We start from the raw sequence: 19,250 nt of genomic DNA on the forward strand, positions 1-19,250 counted from the left end.
GGGTGAGCTCCCATTGCTCGGTCCCTGCTCCTGCCAACCTAGCAGTTCAAAAGCATGTCAAAGTGCAAGTAGATAAATAGGTACCGCTCCGACGGGAAGGTAAATGGCGTTTCCGTGCGCTGCTCTGGTTCGCCAGAAATGGCTTAGTCATGCTGGCCACATGACCCAGAAGCTGTACGCAGGCTCCCTCAGCCAATAAAGCGAGATGAACGCCGCAACCCCAGAGTCGACCACGACTGGACCTGGTCAGGGGTCCCTTTACCTTTACCTTTAATAATTCACACTTAGTATTCATTGCCATAATTCTCTTTCTCTCTCTCTGTGTGTGTGTGTGTGTGTGTGTGTGTGTGTGTGTGTGTGTTTTCTCCCGCTCTTTCAAGGTACAAACTTCAGCTTTCAAAACAGCTCGTTCTCAGATTACAACTTTGTCAAGTGAGTTTCAGCGCATCATCTTCCGTTTTGCCACGTTAAATTATCGTTTGCAAGTTTGGGGCTTTGACACTCTTTCTTTTTTTTAAAGCAAGCTCTTCTTTTGATCTCGATTCTATGCCAGAACATCTCCTGCAAGTTGAGACTGGGCCAGTGAGCTCTTAAAAGTCCTCTTCTTGAATCGAAAGCCTGCATGAGAATGAAAATCGGGGGAAATTGGAGAGAAGCGTGACTAAGGGAGCCTCACGAGACAATGCATTGTAGCTTGTTGAGCTGCGTATTTCTTTGATAAGTCAAAATAATCTTTGAGAAATATGTGGACTTCTGCTATCGGGTTTCGAGAAGCTTAGAAAGAACACAACCGTCACTTGGCACAAAGCCAGAAAGAGACATTTTTGCCTGATGCACCTGGGCATATGAAGCAGATCTGGTAGAATCAGCTAATTAACAACACCGGCTTAAACAGGCACCTCATCTGGCAATGTAGTTAGTTGCCTGATGGTGCTCAGCAGGACCTGGTAGTGCTTTTTTATTTCTCTATCCTAATGGTCTGCTGCCCACCTAATTTCGCCTTATTGTCAAGCCACTACTTACCGCAGCTTGAGGCCCTCCCAGGAGGCTAAATTATTATCAAAGGATTAGGGAGATGTAGCCTTGCAGCTCTGACATTTCTGATTACTTGTCTATGCCAGAACACTAATTAGCTGTGACTAATTAAGAAAAATGTCCCTGCCATAGAAAACCATTTAAAAGAACCGAGAAGTAGAAAAACAATTCCAGAGCGGAGCACTGCTCAGATTTTGCTGATGCTCTGTACATTTCTAGTGAGTTTTAAACTCACCTTTAATTGTGCCTTTTCTCCCCCTTTTTTTTTTTTTTTTTTGTCCCGCTTGGGTAACAAAAAGCCCCTTCATATAAGAATCGATCAGAGGTTTTCTCCGTCGTTGGGGGTGGGGAAATAATTGCCTCCTTTTCAACGTTCTTTTGTAGCATCAGGTTTCCCCCCATACGGCATGAAAGAGCAAATCTTGTAAATTTCCAAACACGTTAACAGGCTGTTGTGGGAGAAGGTGCCTCGCACGCAAACGTGCATGTGCACACACACACACACACACACACACACAGTGCAATCCACCGAGCGCTGCTGAGAACAGCCACCTTTCATCTCAGTGGGGTTTGGATTGGTCCCTCACAAGCCTTATTAAAATAAGTGGAGGTTGTGCAACCACAGGGCTTGATGAATTGCTCTCTCGGTCAATCACCTTTGAAATGCCCTTAAAAACCATCAAAATATTTCAAGTAAGGGCTAATAAAGACTTCCTATCTCCCCGAGAATATTCACTGCCTGCCTTTCAACAAATGGAACCCGTCAAAATAAAATGGAATGGTAAATAATAATAATAATAATAATAATAATAATAATAATAATAATAATAATAATAATAATAATAATATACTGCCGTTCATCTGAAGATCCCAGGATGGTTCACAACAAAAAAATACAAAATGAGAACACAAGATACATTATAAAAACAGGAACAAAAACAAACTGATATCCCTTAATAGCGCCTACTGAGAATAGTGGACCAACTCTTTATTTTATGCTGACACCATCATAGGGAACATATCCAACTTAACTCTTGGACCGGGTGGTCCTGGTGGACCCTGAAAGGTAGGAGAGAGGAAAATACTGCATAATAATAATAGTAATAGTAGTAGTAGTAATTACTATTATTATTATTTGTTATTTATTTATATGCCGCCCCTCTGACTAGGGTGCCCCAGCCACTCTGGGCTGCTCCCAACAAAAGAATAGTAAAAACACAATCCTATAATACTGGTTCATACACTTACGCAGTTATGTACACTTTAAAATAATTCCTTGTTATAGTCAACTTTGCCATAATAGTTTGTGTCCTGTCCTCCGAAGGGAAGTGGTTTGTGTTTAGAAGGCTTGTGATAGTTCAGGCCAAGTTGATTCCATAAAGTCTCCCCCAAAAATTGCCTATGTGGGAAAGAAGAACAGTCCAGTGAAGACTAGGCATACTCTAGTCACAGGCTGCCAACTGAATATTGTGGGTGGGAGAGAAAGTAAACTGAGGGAATGGACTGGAATTTCCTGAAAAGAAGGCATCGTTCACCCACTGAACCTTTAGAAGGAACATTCTGCATTTCGATGTTCTGTTTCTGGCTTCCACTTGTTCTGTTTTATGAAATACTGAATTGCCTCAGCAGCTGAACACAGCTCTCAGCCTACCGGTGCTGCTTAAGTCTGTTTATACTGCTTAAACTTCACTTGCTCAGTTTTTCAACATTCATCTCGTAAGAGATTGCCCTTAGTAAAGGTAAAGGTACCCCTGCCTGTACAGGCCAGTCTTGACAGACTCTAGGGTTGTGCGCTCATCTCACTCTAGAGGCCGGGAGCCAGCGCTGTCCGCAGACACTTCCGGGCCACGTGGCCAGCGTGACGAAGCTGCTCTGGCGAACCGGCACCAGAGCAGCACACGGAACGCCGTTTACCTTCCCGCTATAAAGCGGTACCTATTTATCTACTTGCACTTAAGAGTGCTTTCGAACTGCTAGGTGGGCAGGAGCTGGGACCGAACGACGGGAGCTCACCCCGCCGCGGGGATTCGAACCGCCGACCATGCGATTGGCAAGTCCTAGGCGCTGAGGTTTTACCCACAGCGCCACCCGCTGTGGGTAAAAGAGATTGCCCTTACTTTCCGCATTTATGCCATTTCTCTCCCCCTTGATTTAAGGTGGTTTCAGGAGATTGGGAGTATGGCCAATAGCTTGACAATGTAAACATTGTTTAGATTTTTAATGCCTTTGATTTGGAACCGCCGAGGTACAGTTTTTCATTTTGCTGCCCGGCCAGAATTGGTTATGCATTTATGTATTTCCATTTATTTACTTAACTCATTTCTATTCTATTGCACCCTTTAGCCATGATGGCTCCCAGAATGGCTTTAAAAAGTCAGTACCAAGACGGTTCCTGTCCTCAGTCTTACAGTCTAAGACAGCGGTCAGAAAACCTTTTCAGCCACTGTCCCTCAGCCAGACTATATTTTGAGGGGGGTGGAAATGAATGAATTCCTATGCCCCACAAATAAGCCAGAGATGCATTTTAAATAAAAGCACACATTCTACTCATGTAAAAACACCAGGCAGGCCCCACAAATAAGCCAGAGATGCATTTTAAATAAAAGGACACATTTCTACTCATGTAAAAACACGCTGACTGTCCACAGGCCAGATTTAGAAGGAGCGTTTCCACCTCCATCGTTCTGCCCAGACACTGAGGTCCAGTGCTGAGGGCCTTCTGGCGGTTCCCACACTACAAGAAGCCAAGTTACAGGGAACCAGGCAGAGGGCCTTCTTGGTAGTGGCACCCGCCCTGTGGAATGCCCTCCCACCAGAGGTCAAAAAGAAAAATAACTACCAAACTTTTAGACATCTGAAGGCAGCCCTGTTTAGGGAAGCTTATAATGTTTAATAGGTTATTGCATTTTAGTGTTCTGTTGGAAGCCGCCCAGAGTGGCTGGGGAAACCCAGCCAGATGGGCGGGGTATAAATAATAAATTGTTGCTGTTGTTAGAAGGCGATTGGGCCAGATCTGGCCCTTGGGCCTTAGTTTGCCTACCCATGGTCTAAGACATGACAAACAAGGAAGAAGGAATAGGAGGGAGGAGAGAAAAGCAAACTCACCCAGACGTGCTTAAAGTCGCTATAATGTAGTTACACAGTTTGGTCTGTGCAGATTCTCAGTGCCCTGTTGGGGTCCAAATGTGGGTTCACTAGTCCAGATGTAGTTCTTCCCCCCTGTCTCTTTGTTCTTCCTTGTACCACTGTGGTGACACAGTTCTCAGGCCAAGAACCCACGAAGATGATTTTCTCTGAGCAAACACACATCCCACACTGAGTCATGATTCAATCAGCAGGTTGCACCTTTAGAATGAATCCTGCCACTTCCTCTTCACAAGCCTAATCATGTCATTGGCCCGACATCTTCAAACTTCCCTAGTTCTGAGAAACAATGATCCTCCAAACAACAGAAAAGTCTATATGTTGTATCCTGATAAAGAATTGCTAAGGTGTGTGTTTTTTATGTGAAGAGCTCCTGTCCAGTAAAATGACATTTCCCCCATGAGTCCTGTGCATTTTACAAAGTTCGTTCAAAAATGGCATTGTAACTGTAACACAGAGTAGTATTTTAAAATCCATGAAACATGATTATTTTTATCAGCAATTTTCAGATTGAATATATTCATTTTGATTTGAGATCGATTTTTGAAACAAAATGTAGTTTTAAAGACTTTGTTTAGTATTTTTTTAAAGCTTTGATTAGACATGTCTGTTTTATAGTCTGTGCATGTGGCAACATTTCTGTAACATTGCAAAACATCTGCATTCTATAGCGATATTGTGAAGTATCAGAATATTGTAGTATATTTATACTGCATCAAAATAGGGTTTGAGCATCACAGATTTCAGTGTAGTTAGTTGGACAAAATTTTTAAACAAGCCTACTTTTATTTAAGTGACCCTCAAGTACAGCCAAAAATGTTGATTTAAAGCACCCTGTAATTGCTGGTGAGGGGCTTCATAAATCTCTGTCTTAGAATTAAATAAACAGCCCACATGTCATTAGGAGCAAGCAGGAAAAAAAGTGGGTAGTTCACAATTATACAGAACTTTTATCAAGGGGGATTTTTAAAATGGTATTTCACCTTACTCAGATCAATGGGATATATCCAGCCGTAATAGCTCTGAAACTGTAGGTGAATCAGTTGGAGAGTGTTAACTGGGACTGCTGCCTCCTCGTTCCGTGCAGTCAGGAAAAATCAATAGGATCTCTACCATTTGGATTGTCTCAGGTCATATTTTTTTTCCACCATGAAGTGCCAAGCGCAGGCACCATTGAGGGTTTATTGATTTCTGCATGTACTGTAAATATACACACATTTAATCAGCAGGAGAAGCTCACAGTTTCTAAAGACAAACATGTACTACTTTGCCGGTGTGCTGTTGTATGTGTTACCTAGCTCAAGAGAGAGAGAGAAGGGGGGGAAGCCTGCCAGTGTTCATAGCAGCAGCTTTTTCTTTTCTGGAAGTCTTTGTGGAGAAACATAATAATTCTTACAGAGATACCAGGGAGTGGTGGTGGATATAATCATAATTCTGTCTTAATAGCGAACTTGGGTGGGTGAATGCCAGCTGGAAAGGACCCAAACTGAGGTCAATAAGAGACTAGAGGGAGGTTGTATGACCAGGTGAACCCAGAGGTATGCAGAAGTAAAGATGTTTCTGGTGTTGATTTTTACAAAACAGAAAAGGGTATGTATATATATCAACAGACACCGGAATGTCCCGCTTCTTCTTAGGACATCCCTATTTTCATTGGATAAATGTTGGAGGGTATGGAGTTATCCGACTCCCCAAGCTATCTGAAGGCAGCCCTGTATAGGGAAGCTTTTTAATGTTTAATGTTTTTATATATGTTGGAAGCCACCCAGAGTGGCTGGGGCAACCCAGTCAGATGGGCGGGGTATAGATAGTAAAATTGTTGTTGTTGTTGTTGCTCTCCTATTTTCATCGGTGAAATGTTGGAGGGTATGTATCAATGAGCATTGAGCATGCCCGGTGTCCTCACGGAGCCATGGAATATTGACTGTCAGCAGAAAAAGAAAAAAGTTCCCCTAGGAGAGGCTGGAAGGTGAATTCCTTACAGCTTATAGTATCCCAGAGCTTGAAGGCCTGGCTAGCTGGCTGGCATCCAGAAGGGCAGAACTCCTGTTCTGGAGGGAAAAGATGCACTGCACTGCAACACCGTGTTGCAGATCTAATGGAAAACAGTGGCAGAAGGGGCTGTCCCAGCATTAGGGTAGCCAGTGTGACTGAGCTCTTTCCACTCTTTCCAGCAAAAGTTCAATTAGGAAATGTAATGCCATAGGCTTTTTTTAAAGAATAGCTTCCGTAAATGTTACTGGTTTAGGGTGACCATTTACGCATCACCAAAAAAGAGAGAGTGCACATTTGCACAAAATTTGCAGGTGCTATTGCTATGCCACTGTGTGTGTGTGTGTGTGTGTGTGTGTGTGTGTGTGCATTTCAAATACAATTCAAAATTGTTACGTCTTCTATTACTTTCAAAGATACAAACATTAGTGGATTTCCCTTCCTCTCCTTCCATTGCTCCTTATATAATCTACTCCCTCCCACATCTTCTTAGTTTTCTAATCCTTTCTCTTTTGCAGCAGGAGGCCCCATTAACTAAAGTGGTACCTCAGGTTAAGAACAGTTTCAGGTTAAGAACGGACCTCCAGAACAAATTAAGTTCTTAACCGGAGGTACCACTGTATATTATCTAGTCCTCCTTAAACCATTTTTCATCTTGATGTCTTAGTCTACTGCTAATTCCGCATATTCCAACATTTTAAGGTGCCACGCTTCTTTCATTGGTACTGCTTTAAAGTTCTTTTTATATTACTTCCTAACAATCTTTAATTATGCTGCAAGACCACCACATGTGGAGGAATGACCCTTCTACCTCTTTACCCTTCCAACATTCCCAGTTCCGTATCTTTTTCAGTGTTCCTTGTTCCAACAGAGGATGCCTTCTTTTAAAGTGGAACACAGATATGACTACCCAATATTTGAGCTTGCCATTTGACTCTTTCTGTGTTTCCTATCTTAACTGCCTTGGAGGTTTTTTCCCCTTAGTGTCAAGTGGTATATACTTAAAAAAAAATATTACAAACTAAGGAGCTTGTGGTATATAGCATGGGAAGGGTTTCATACAGGATAGCAGAATATAAGGTAAAAGGTAAAGGACCCCTGGACACTTAAGTCCAGTCAAAGTCGACTGTGGGGTTGCAGCGCTCATCTCGCTTTCAGGCTGAGGGAGCCGGCGTTTGTCCAGACAGCTTTCCAGGTCATGTGGCCAGTCATGTGGTTTAGTCATCTAAACTGCTTCTGGTGCAACAGAACACCTTGATGGAAACCAGAGCACACAGAAACACCATTTACCTTCCCGCCGCAGCAGTACCTATTTATCTACTTGCGCTTGACGTGCTTTCAAACTGCTAGGTTGGCAGGAGCTGGAACAGAGCAACAGGAGCTCAATCCATCACAGGGATTTGAACCACCGACATTCTGATCGGCAAGCCCAAGATGCTCAGTGGTTTAGACCACAGTGCCACCTTCATCCCATCACAGCAGAATATAATCTAGGCAAGAAGCCCAGGATACTTCTACGTATCCTGTGGTTCCAACAGCAGAGAGAGATGTGCAAAGGGGACCTCATATATCGTGGCATGTGATTAAATGAGTTAATGCCGTATCTTGCTTTTTCAGTTTGGACTAATTAGACCCATTTACGATGGAAAGTGAATATCGAAATATCAGCTTAGTGTGGCAAGGCAGAAGCATTTCATCAGTTGAGTATCTGCAGCAGTTTTATTCCCAGGCAAGGGATAAGTGATGGCTTCTTTAAAAGAAGATGAGACAAATTCATGGATGACACGGCTATCAATGGCTGCTAGCCATGCTGGTTGTGTTCTGCTTTCACTGTTGGACACAGAAATGCTTCTGAATGCTCCTTGCTGGAAACCACAGGAAGGGAGAGTGCTCTTGTGTTCAAATCCTGTTTGCGGGTTTTCCTCAGTTACATTTTGTTGTTGTTGTTTAGTTGTTTAGTCGTGTCCAACTCTTCATGACCCCATGGACCAGAGCATGCCAGGCACTCCTGTCTTCCACTGCCTCTCGCAGTTTGGTCAAACTCATGCTGGTAGCTTCAAGAACACTATCCAACCATCTCGTCCTCTATCGTCCCCTTCTCCTTGTGCCCTCCATCTTTCCCAACATCAGGGTCTTTTCCAGGGAGTCTTCTCTTCTCATGAGGTGGCCAAAGTATTGGAGCCTCAGCTCTAGGATCTGTCCTTCCAGTGAGCACTCAGGGCTGATTTCCTCAAGAATGGATAGGTTTGATCTTCTTGCAGTCCATGGGACTCTCAAGAGTCTCCTCCAGCACCAGAATTCAAAAGCATCAATTCTTCGGCGATCAGCCTTCTTTATGGTCCAGCTCTCACTTCCATACATCACTACTGGGAATAGCTTTTACTATACGGACCTTTGTTGGCAAGGTGATGTCTCTACTTTTTAAGATGCTGTCTATATATATACGTTTGGATATTATTTTGAGACTTCATACCAATTGCATTGGGACATCCAGTACATATTATACTTTTGTTGTATGCAGGGCTGTATTTGTTTTGATTAGATTCTGTTCTCTTTATTCCTTCCTTGTTGGATACTGAGCTTGTGGGTTTTCCTCAGGCATCCAGTTAGCCGCTGTGAAAACGGGATGCTGAATTAGGTCGTCCATTAGCTTTATCCAGCAATCTGTTCTTATGAGGAAGGAATAATCAACTTGTGACCCTGACTGAGCACTACTGATTGGACAGCAAAAGCCATCATTATGCTTTTGACACAATCACATCTGGGCCATTTTACAGCAAGCATCGTGCTGAACAGCTCAAATCAATGGCAACAGAGGAGGCCTGCAGGATGGGCCTGTAGTACAGATGTGTTGAACTCCCATCATCCTTGAGTCATTATTCTGGCTGGGACTGTTGGGAGTTGAAGTCCCAGGGAGTTGAAGTCCCATCTGGAGGGTCCCAAGTTTCCCACCCCAATTTCAAGGCGCTCCACCATTCTTGTATCCCACATTCTTCCCATTTTTCTCCATGGGGGGAAAATAAGAAAATTCCCCATTCTAAGCAGCCAGCAGCATCCTAGATGCTTTTCTTCCCTAGTGAGGGGAAATCATATAAGGCTGTAACATCATCTTAGAATCCTCTTCTAGGATTGTTGTCAGAGTCTTTTCTCCTACAGTAGAAGATGATTGATCCTCCAAGCACCCAAATGTGATGGAAACGAACCAAGTGACTTTTAATATATAGAGAGAGTTAGATATTTAATTGCACTTAGTTAAGCTCTGTTTACTTACCCAAAGCCTCATAGTAGTACAGAACCAGTGTATTTAGGGAAGAAGAGTTCAACAGCTGTTGGAGTGGCTCTGTGCCCAAGGAGATTTGACTCCACTCCTTTTGTTTACGAAAAGAGGGGGGGAACCATCTAAGTAGAGGAGGCTGCCTTTGAATATATTTCATATTGTCGCCTTCCACCTCTTGCGGAGCTGTGTTGATTGAAAATCTCACGTAACGTTAAGTGGGCGGTTGTCTGTCTGCATCGCAAAGCTACGGCTCGGTGCGGCGCGATATGGAAACTTTGCGGCATCTGCTCAAGGGAGCTGCAGAACTGGAATTTGACGGGGCACTGAAGATCAGGTGCAAGGATTGGCGGAGAGGGAATTCCACGTGCCACTTCTGCAAGTCCCATAGTGCAAGAAGCATCTATGTTAGAACATAATATTTAAAAGCAGAAATAACATTGCAGGTGTCTAGGTCTGTGTTCCCCACCCCCCGTGCAGAGTTTTGATTCCGTTCTACGCCTACCATATGCATGGGAAGGCACAAGGGATAGGCAGGTCGTAAACAATGCCATTTAAAACTGCATCGGTTGGTAAACAGATTGTTTTGCGTTAATTCTGGTTTCAACATAATCCTTTAAATAAGGATTTGCGCCGACTCCATTTCCACAATGATGCTTTATTTCTACTGCCAATTTGCTCCCGGGTCTGGTTCAGTTCTGTAAATTTTGTTAATTCGCTAACATCTTGGGCCCAAACTACCTTCAGCAACATCTGATCCTTTCTGCTCCTCCTCAGTCTTTGAGATCCTCTGATGGGGCGATTTTTGTGGCTCCTCACACCTCTACTAGGCCTTATCCAGACAGACCTTAGCAATGGAATTGTCTTCTTACCAACCAGTATTTATTGATGTTCTCACCAGAGTTTTAATTTGTGCTTTGGCTCTTGTTGTAATTTTATCACTCCCGTTGTGATTTTGTGCAAGTGTGATTTATAAATATTTGAATGAATTGATGGGTGAAGTGGGGGTCATTGTCAGGACCCACTTCCCCTGGAACGCCATGCCCCTTGGTTTGGAGGGGGCTATATGGGGAGAAGGAGGTATTGTGAAATAATGGGTTGCAGCTCTGACCAAGCAACCCTTTGCATCAGAGTACTGCACAAGGGTATCTGAATGAGGTTTAGCTCTGACACAGAAGTATACAGAGTGGAGCTCCTCCTCCTAAGGAGCTTTGCTTTTGGCTGAATGTGTTTTTTCCTAAAAAGCATGCCCATTTGTTGGTAGGCTGCCAGTTGCCCGTTTTCTTCCTAAAGCAAAGGGAGATAGCTGGGGAATGTTTTGAATGGGCTGCGAAACCAAAGCTCCCCATGCAACTCCCCTGAAAAGAGCTGTCAGCATCGTTTGGCTTCAAGGCGAAAACTCTCTCTCTTGCCCACACACCAATAGCTGCCGAGGGACTAAATCCCACTCCCAACTAGCTAGGCATCTGCTTCTGAAGCTATGGAGTATTGTTATTGGTTGGAACCATAGTAACCCAAAGGGTGAAAGGGTCGAGATCCTTGGAAAGCACAGATTCTTCATTTCTCCCAATCTAGTTTCACTTCCCTTCCATACGGAGGCCATCTGTCCTCTAAAATCCAGTTCAGACCATGTGAATTGGGCATCGGTGGTTAAAAATATTTTGCATCATAAAATCACAAGGCCGTTTTTAAAAGCTGCTCCCGATCCTCCCTCCCCACACATTTACACGCTCCAAATCAACCGTACTAACAAACCAAATGTAGGGTAATTGTATAAAATTAATTCTGACACAGGCACAGTTTTACAGATGTGGCTTAGCATTACACACAAAAACGCAGTAGCGGGTGTTTTGGGTTTTGTTTTTTTTAGGCAATATTAATTTCAAGTGTATTGACTGGAGACCATCAAACTATAAATTAGCTGATCTAGGATAATTAAGGAGGTGACACACACCATAATGGAAGATTGTTGGCAGTTAATAGGCGGTTTCAATTATGAAGTTGAACTTTGCAGGGGAAGGGTAGGGGGCTTAATAGGCCATTAATTTTCAACCACATATGCATAATGGAGAGCATCCAAATCTCTCTCTGATCACTTGCTCTTATACCTACAATTGCACATTTATATGGACAAAACAGAGGGTTTCTTTTGTGGGGGAGAAGCCTTTTCTGTTCTCCCAAGCAGGTCTGTTTGCTTGCTTTTCTCCTTCAACAAAAAATAAAATAAAAAAAATGTTTTGGGTGACCTTTAAATATTGTCTTAGATTTTATTTTGAAAATTCAGACCTTTGGAAAGGCGTTTTAGCCAATTATTTATGAAAATTCTATTTTATTGTAGAAAGGTAGTGAAAGGTAGAGAAGCCTGAAATCATGTGAGAGAAACATAAACGATGTACCGTGATAATGAAGCATGTTTATGCAAAGAGGTATGTCTGTGTAATCTGTCATTACTTGAGCCGTTCACCATTCTGCAAATGAACCAGTTGCTCAATAGATGTGATGATCTGAAGTGCTATCTATTTATATATGTATATAGTTGGCTTGAAAACTAACATGTTTCTCCCCACCCCCCATAGAATTTGGGTAGCCCTTTTGCCATCACTCTCTGCAGTGCCGTCGTTTAATATAATACTGCAAATGATAGAGGCATTGTGGCTAAAATCCTAGGAGTTTTTTCACCTCCCTGGCTGTCCCTTAATAGGCTCGGTGTCACAAACGGACAGAGCTTCTGTTTTTTTGTTTTTACCTGCATTTGATTAAACTAAGTTCTCTATTATCCATGCAATTACAAACATTCTTCTCTGAATCCCCGAGCGTGTTGTTAATTTGGCCAATACTGCATTTTCACCCATCGCTAGACAACGGTGCAGCATCTAAAATAGCAAAGTCTCTTATTTAGCGGCATGCGGCTCTGCACCTCGGCTCCTGCCATCTTAATAAAGCAGGTCTTTTCCACTGAATGTGTGGTTTTGCCATTATCTAGGACTGTAACTAACACCGCGGAAGAGGATCCACCGGGATCTTTGCAGCGCTGGTTCCTAATCATGTAATATTATTTCACGGTTTGTGCTATCTGCTGCCCCAGCCCTATTCATTTTGGCCCTGGCAGGATTGTGCCCTTAATTGGGGGGAAATGCAGCTCTGCTCCTCGAGAGGCAAAAGGTACCATATTCTCCTCCCCATCACCACCACCCGCCTTCCTCTTCATCAGTGACCGGTCGCCAGAAGAGCCAAGCCAAAGAAAATCCCTATGTGGTCTGGTGATTCAAAAGTAGGAATATCAGGACTCCGAGGTCTACGGCTTTGTGTATTAGTACATATTGAGTCTTCGTTCCAGGTAGCAAACAGCTGCATCTTTTTTTTAGAAAAATCTTTTTTTATAAAAAAAAATAAATCTGCAATGTGTTTACCCCCCCCCCCCAAGAGACAAGTGTTCGATCTAGTAGGCTCCGTCTCAGAACATTATAGATTAGTAGTTGAGCGAGGTAGGGATTGTGAATATTGAATATATATTTTTTTGTATTTCCAATGGCCGGCCGAATAATGAAATTCCTTAACTACTTCTCTTTAACTTGGCTGAAGAAAGCTCGGTATGTTGCTAAATCTCTTTTCACCGGCACTGCCGAGAAACAACTTTAATCCTTGTTAGAAAATTGCCAAGTCTGAGGCTGACAAAGAGCTCATGCTTGTTCCATTGTTAGTGCTCCCGGGCCCTGAGAGTGGAGCCCTTTACAGCTGCGTGGATCCAGCCTGGCTCAGCTGTACTATTTAAGAGAGGAGGGTTTGTCAATTTCTATTGACAATGGAGAGAGTTTTTCAGCGCCTGTAGCAGTGCTGGACGCAGTTGGGGATCAACGCCAGCCATTCAAGCTGCACCCTCTTTCATTGCTTTGGTTTGTTAATTCAAGACTAAAGGTCCACTGGGGGGGTTTAGGGTGTTTAAGAAAGCTGATGAACTGAAAGCGTTTACGGCCCTGGTGTGGCAATTTCCATAGTCGGTGGCAGCTATTGGCACGGAGTGAGCTGTGTCCTTGTTGACCCTCTGGTTATTAAAAATGCACAAGTGCTGCGCTTCTCAATATTTCAACACTCTTTCATTGTCAATACCACCTTCTGAGCCCTTCAGCTTCTTACTTGCTCTAAAGATCTTCTTAGATTGGGTTTGAAAACTTCACCTTAAACACTAGATTAGACTGATGTTCTGTTTTCCGTGCTCCTGTTGATTTGTTGAACCTTCCTAGGGCTAGAAAGCAAGTAGCAGCTTGATGGGAAGACGGGTCGCTAATATGATTTACCAGTCTACAGTCATGCACAATAAGTGTGAATAAATACAGGGGTCTTGCAGAGTCAACCCTAGCCTTTCCTTTTTTTCCCTCTTTTTTTTTAAAACTTCAAAAGAGATATTTCAAGGGAAAATGAAGTGAGTAATACATGCCCTTACAGGAGCTGTCTGAACTATGTATTGGGGGGGGGGGGAAGGAGGGAGAGAACAAATTTTCTTTTAAAATGGTTGGCTGCTGTCATGCACTGGTGTGAAAAATATATATATAATATACACTTTCTGTTTTATTCCTGTGTAGGCAACAGCGCAGCAACAACAAAAAAGCAATAATGCCATAGAATTGACATCAGGGCACAATGTAATGCCTTTTCAATTTTCCCTCCTCCAAGCTCAGGGGAATGTGATTATTCGGGGTGTCGTTGAAAAGTATTGTTGTTTTTACTGTAAGAACTTTGGAGTCTAGCAGGCATCATTCATTGATGCGAGGGGAAAAATAATTGTTTGTCTTAAAAACACAAAAAGCTTGCATACTGCCAGTGAACGTTGTTTGAGATAAATAAAGGTATAGCTTTACTGTGCTCAAAATGCAGAGGGAATATGGCTTCCTTAGCTTTCGCCGTCTTAGCCGTTTTATTCAGAAGGCTTTGGAAGGGAATGGTTTGGCTAGGATTGGTTGGAGTCACAGGTGGAGCTTACAAATTTTGTTACGGGCCCTTCCGCTCCGACCCCACTGCCATACAATTTGAGCACTGGCTGTCCTTGTAAAAAAACATTACCTGTGGGTTGTCATTTAATTTGCTATATTTTTGCACTGAATATGAGAAGAGCCCTGCTGGTTCAGACCAAAGGCCCATCTACTCCTGTTCTCACAGTAGCTTACTGGATAGAATAACTGTAGAGTTGGAAGGGACCCCTTGAGGCATCTAGTCCAACCCCCTGCAATGCAGAAATCTCAGATGAAACATCCAAGAGAGTCTGCAACCTCCTGTGGGAGACTGTTCCACTGCCGAACAGCTCGTATATCATAAAGTTTTTCCTGATGTTTAGTCGGATTCTCCTTTCTGGTAACTCGAAGCCATTGGTTTGAGTCCTACCCTCCAGAGCAGGAGGAAAATAAATATTGATCCCTGTTACCTGGGACAGCCATTGAGATATTTGAAGATGGCTATCATATCTCCTTTCAGTCTCCTCTTTTCCAAGCTAAACATCCCCAGCTCCTTCAACCGCTCCTCATAAGGCTTGGCTTCTAGACCCTTGATCATCCCAGTCGCCCTCTTTGGCACACCTTCCAGCTTGTCAACACCCTTCCTGAATTGTGTTGCCTGCGGGAGGCAAGCAGGAGCACTGCGGGAGGCAAGCAGGAGCACACTTTCCCTACTTGTAATCAGAGGTGACTGGCATTCAGAGGCATACTGCCTGCAATACTTGAGGTAGTGAGCAGCCACCATGGTTAGCAGCCACGGTGAACCTTATTGTGCTGTTCTGTCTCACACCAAGTTGGATCCCAAGATTTTGTTCCATCAACAAACAAAGCAAACGAAAGCTTGGGATCCAACCGCAGCTTTGCAAGCCCTGTTTTGAGCCTGTGAGAGATTGGGTTAAGATCAAGCATGATTGGGACTTTAGCGGTGATGGGATTTCATTTGGGAGGCCTTTGCAATCATCTTCAAAACCAGTCCCTCTGGTACAGCGGCAGTGTTCGCTGGGAAGATTGCACTCAAAATGTGCAATATACCTTCCCAAAGATGCTTCCGCGATTACAACCTTTGATGTGCATTGCCTCTCAGCCAGTAAGGCTCCGTTTGACTGTGTATCTTTATGCTAAAGTGAAAAAAGACTTCCCGGGTGTGTGTTCTGGGTGCTGTAAGAAGCACGTCAGCGCTTCCCCTTTCAGGCAGCGATGAGATGGGGGTTTCTTTAGCCTGTATATATTCCTGAAAACCTTATGCACATCCAAGAACCTGCAAAATATTCCAGTCAAAAATCCTGTGGTCCTTTTGACTTCCAAATTCGGCGCTACACAAGGCTCGTTTTCTATTAGTAAGGAATGGAAGACAGCAGAAGTGTGACTTAAATAGAAATGGATATTATAAAATGGCTATTAGAAATCATGCTCGTGATTAACACTTCTCGGGGCTTTCCGCCCCACTCCACCCTGCTACTTGCAACTAAATACAAAGAAGGGTGATGCTAAATGTAAAATTCCGGACCCGGCGCTGTTTACCAGCTTATCCTGCCCAGTGCTAAACAGTGATTTTAGCATTTAAAGGTTCACAGAAAGGGGCAACAGCAAGCACAGGGCCCTGTTTGATGTGTCTGCACGGGGCACATGGCATTTGTGTGTTTAGGGGAGTGACTTTGGCCAAGGTTCTTTTCTCTATTAGCCTCCCGCAACCCCATTAATTTCCTTTTCAGGGAACGGCAAATCACAACACTTCCTTCGACAAGCTGCAGCTTGCTCATTTGTGCAAAGTGGCACCACTTCTGCTCCCGCCTTAATTGTTTGATGCCCAGTCTCCTTTGCATAGCTAATCGACGGCCCGCAACGTGGGCTTTCTCCTTTTCTCGTCGAGGGTGCCGGTCTTCCCATGGAAATGGGCAGCACTGGATTGTGTTGCACACCTCCGAGGTTAATTCTTCCCAAGGTCTGTTTGATAAGAGAACAGATTGGGTCTATCATATTGCATGTAACAATGAATAGATACAAAAGAACAAATGGTGGTTGAGAGAGTGATCAGGTGAGCGAATTTATTGTCGCAGTGAATTCACTCAGATACCATCTGTTAAGCTACATGACACTCATCCCAATGTGGCTGACAGCATTTATTTGAATGCCACCTGTTATCCATGGATTTAAAAATAACTTCTAATCAATAATCATTCATATATATATATATATATATATATATATATATATATATATATATATATAGTGTGAATAAGACTCGTAAAAGCAAACTCTGCAAGGCACTCATCTTTTAATGTTTGCTTACTTCCTATAGACAGGATTCAGCTCTGAAGAGAGTATGTCAGAAATAGATAATAAGTGAAAAGGAAACTCCTAATCTGCATATATTTGCATGCCTGTTCACAGCCTTTGCAGGTGCTAAACAACAAATGGTGGCTAGGTATTGTGTTCGACAATATCCTTATTTTGAAATAGTAACACTACAACGCCTCAGAATTTATATTTCAGAATTTTTAAATCATGGCTAGCAGTCCTAGAGCAGATGGACTTCGGCCAAAGAATCCCAGGAAATATACTTTGTTAAGGGTATTGGGAATCATAGCTCTGTGCAGAGGAGACTTGCACACAGCGTCATTGAAATGCAAAGCCAATCACAAGTCCTGCTGGGGGTCATCTCCACTCAGGAACACCAGGCTTGCCACCAGTGCAGAATTTAAATGCAAGACCTAGTGCAAGCCTGGCTAGGATCAGGTCTACTTTGGAACCCACCAGATGCATCTGGTTCCCCACCTCTGTTCTAGAAGTGCTGCTTTGGGACTCAATTCCGAGGAATTTCCCCAGCACAAGCCATATCAAAACATTGGTGCAACTCCCCATTTAGCTGGGCTTTGAGCAGAAAGCATACTGGCGGGCTGTGAATGTTATCATTAGCTCAGTGGTATCTGGGAGTGTGCTTGCCGTCGTTTCAATCTTTCCTTTATTGCCAGGGCTTGTCCAACCAGAGAGGCAAAATAGGCTCCCCCTTGGGGTGCCAAAATTCCAGGGGTGCCTGAAAGTGCCTCTGCCCATGCTTTTGGAGGATGTGCACGGATGAAGTTTAGCAGCTCCTTGGCTGGGTAGTATCTTCTGCTTCCCAAGAGACACACTGGAAGATACCGGTACTTCTGATCTCTGCTGCCCAGAGAGGGAATAGACAAGAGGGGTTTTTTAAGGGCAGGAAGTAAAGAACTGCCAGGCATTAGAAACCAAAGGAAGATGATTATCTGGTTAACTGTTCATTATTTAAGATGCTGTTATTTCACTGCTCAGCCTAACATGCACATAATAAGCTGCAAGATGGGTGCAGCATTATTGATGATGTTGTTGATGTTGTTGTTGTTTAGCCAGGATACCTTTGTTCAGCCCTAATTTCTGCTTGCTTGGTTCTGGCTGCATGTACTAAATCGTATTCATATAGCCTCCACTCCCTGAAGCTTTGTGTTCCCCATTTCTTGTGTGTGTGCAGATACACAAACATACCCTCTCCTATTGTAAAGGAAGAGGAAATTATGTTAGGAAAAGGTTTAAAGCTGATTCTTTCTTTTTTTTAAGAAAGCCCTGAAGTGCTAATTCTCTCCAAATGCAATTTTGCTCCAAAATGAAACCACCACTCTGTTTTTCATACTTTGACCACAGGGTTCTGTTTAGTAATTGATACTGAGAAAGACTGAAGCTACAGATGTGGTTTGTTTTTCTATTTTGCCTTGGCGACTGGTTAAATATCAATGCTACTTCTTTTAGCTAAAGCCTTCCTAACATCTTCGATTAAGAACATTGAATATACCTAGTAAGCAACCAGGTAGTGCCTTGGCCAACTCTGAAATGCCTTCGCCTTTCCTTAGGTCAGTATTTACCTCACGGATGGGAACCTTTGGCCCGCCAGATGTTTCTGGACTGCAGCTGCCTTTATCCCTGAGCACCCATTGTGGCTAATGCGAGTCAGGGTGCTCCAAACAGTCTCTTTTTTTGAGAGAAATTCAGTCACAGTCCCAGGCTGTGAAATTAGCTGGTTTGGAGCTCTTGCAAAAAACAACAACCCATTTTCCTAAAAGCCCAGACTTCCCAATAAGGGATGTGATTAGTGCAGTAGGGGAGCTGGGGGCGGGGGATGGAAATCACATCTGGCAACCAATGCACCGCTTTGGTTTCAGATAGTACATGGGTAAAGGTAAAGGGGCGCCTGACCATTAAGTCCAGTCACGAACGACTCTGGGGTTGCCGCACTCATCTCGCTTTACTGGCCGAGGGAGCCACCGTACAGCTTCCGGAGGTCATGTGGCCAGCATGACTAAGCCGCTTCTGGCAAACCAGAGCAGCACACGGAAACGCCGTTTACCTTCCTGCTGGAGTGGTACCTATTTATCTACTTGCACTTTGACGTGTTTTCAAACTGCTAGGTTGGCAGGAGCAGGGACCGAGCAATGGGAACTCACCCCGTCGCAGGGATTCGAACCGCTGACCTTCTGATCGGCAAGCCTAAGAGGCTTGGTGGTTTAGACCACAGCGCCACCTGCATCCTTAGTACATGGGTAGACAAATCTAAAAAGCCCGGGACACAAATTTTATGGCCCTCTAGCAGCTATGTTAGCTCAGAATCATAGAATTGATAATCCTCAGGGTCGCTTCCTACCCCTTGCAATGCAGGAATATGCAGCTGCCCCATACGGGGATCAAACCTGCAACCTTTGTGCCATACATTATCAGTTCCCTCATCCCAATTTTAGCGTCTGTCTGGCTCCCCACCCACCCCCTCTATTTCATTACACCCTTGGTAAGAGAGTGAGAACTGCAAAAAA

General features: G+C 43.7%; 1 protein-coding gene across 16 annotated transcripts in view; it reads left to right on the forward strand.

Moving 5' to 3' along the window:
- Positions 1-19,250, forward strand: part of CADPS2 (calcium dependent secretion activator 2) — a 368,776-nt gene that overhangs the window by 344,758 nt on the left and 4,768 nt on the right. The window lies entirely within an intron of this gene.

Source organism: Podarcis liolepis, assembly GCF_965112155.1.
Source record: "Podarcis liolepis genome assembly, chromosome: 10".
In the NCBI taxonomy this organism is placed as follows: domain Eukaryota; kingdom Metazoa; phylum Chordata; class Lepidosauria; order Squamata; family Lacertidae; genus Podarcis; species Podarcis liolepis.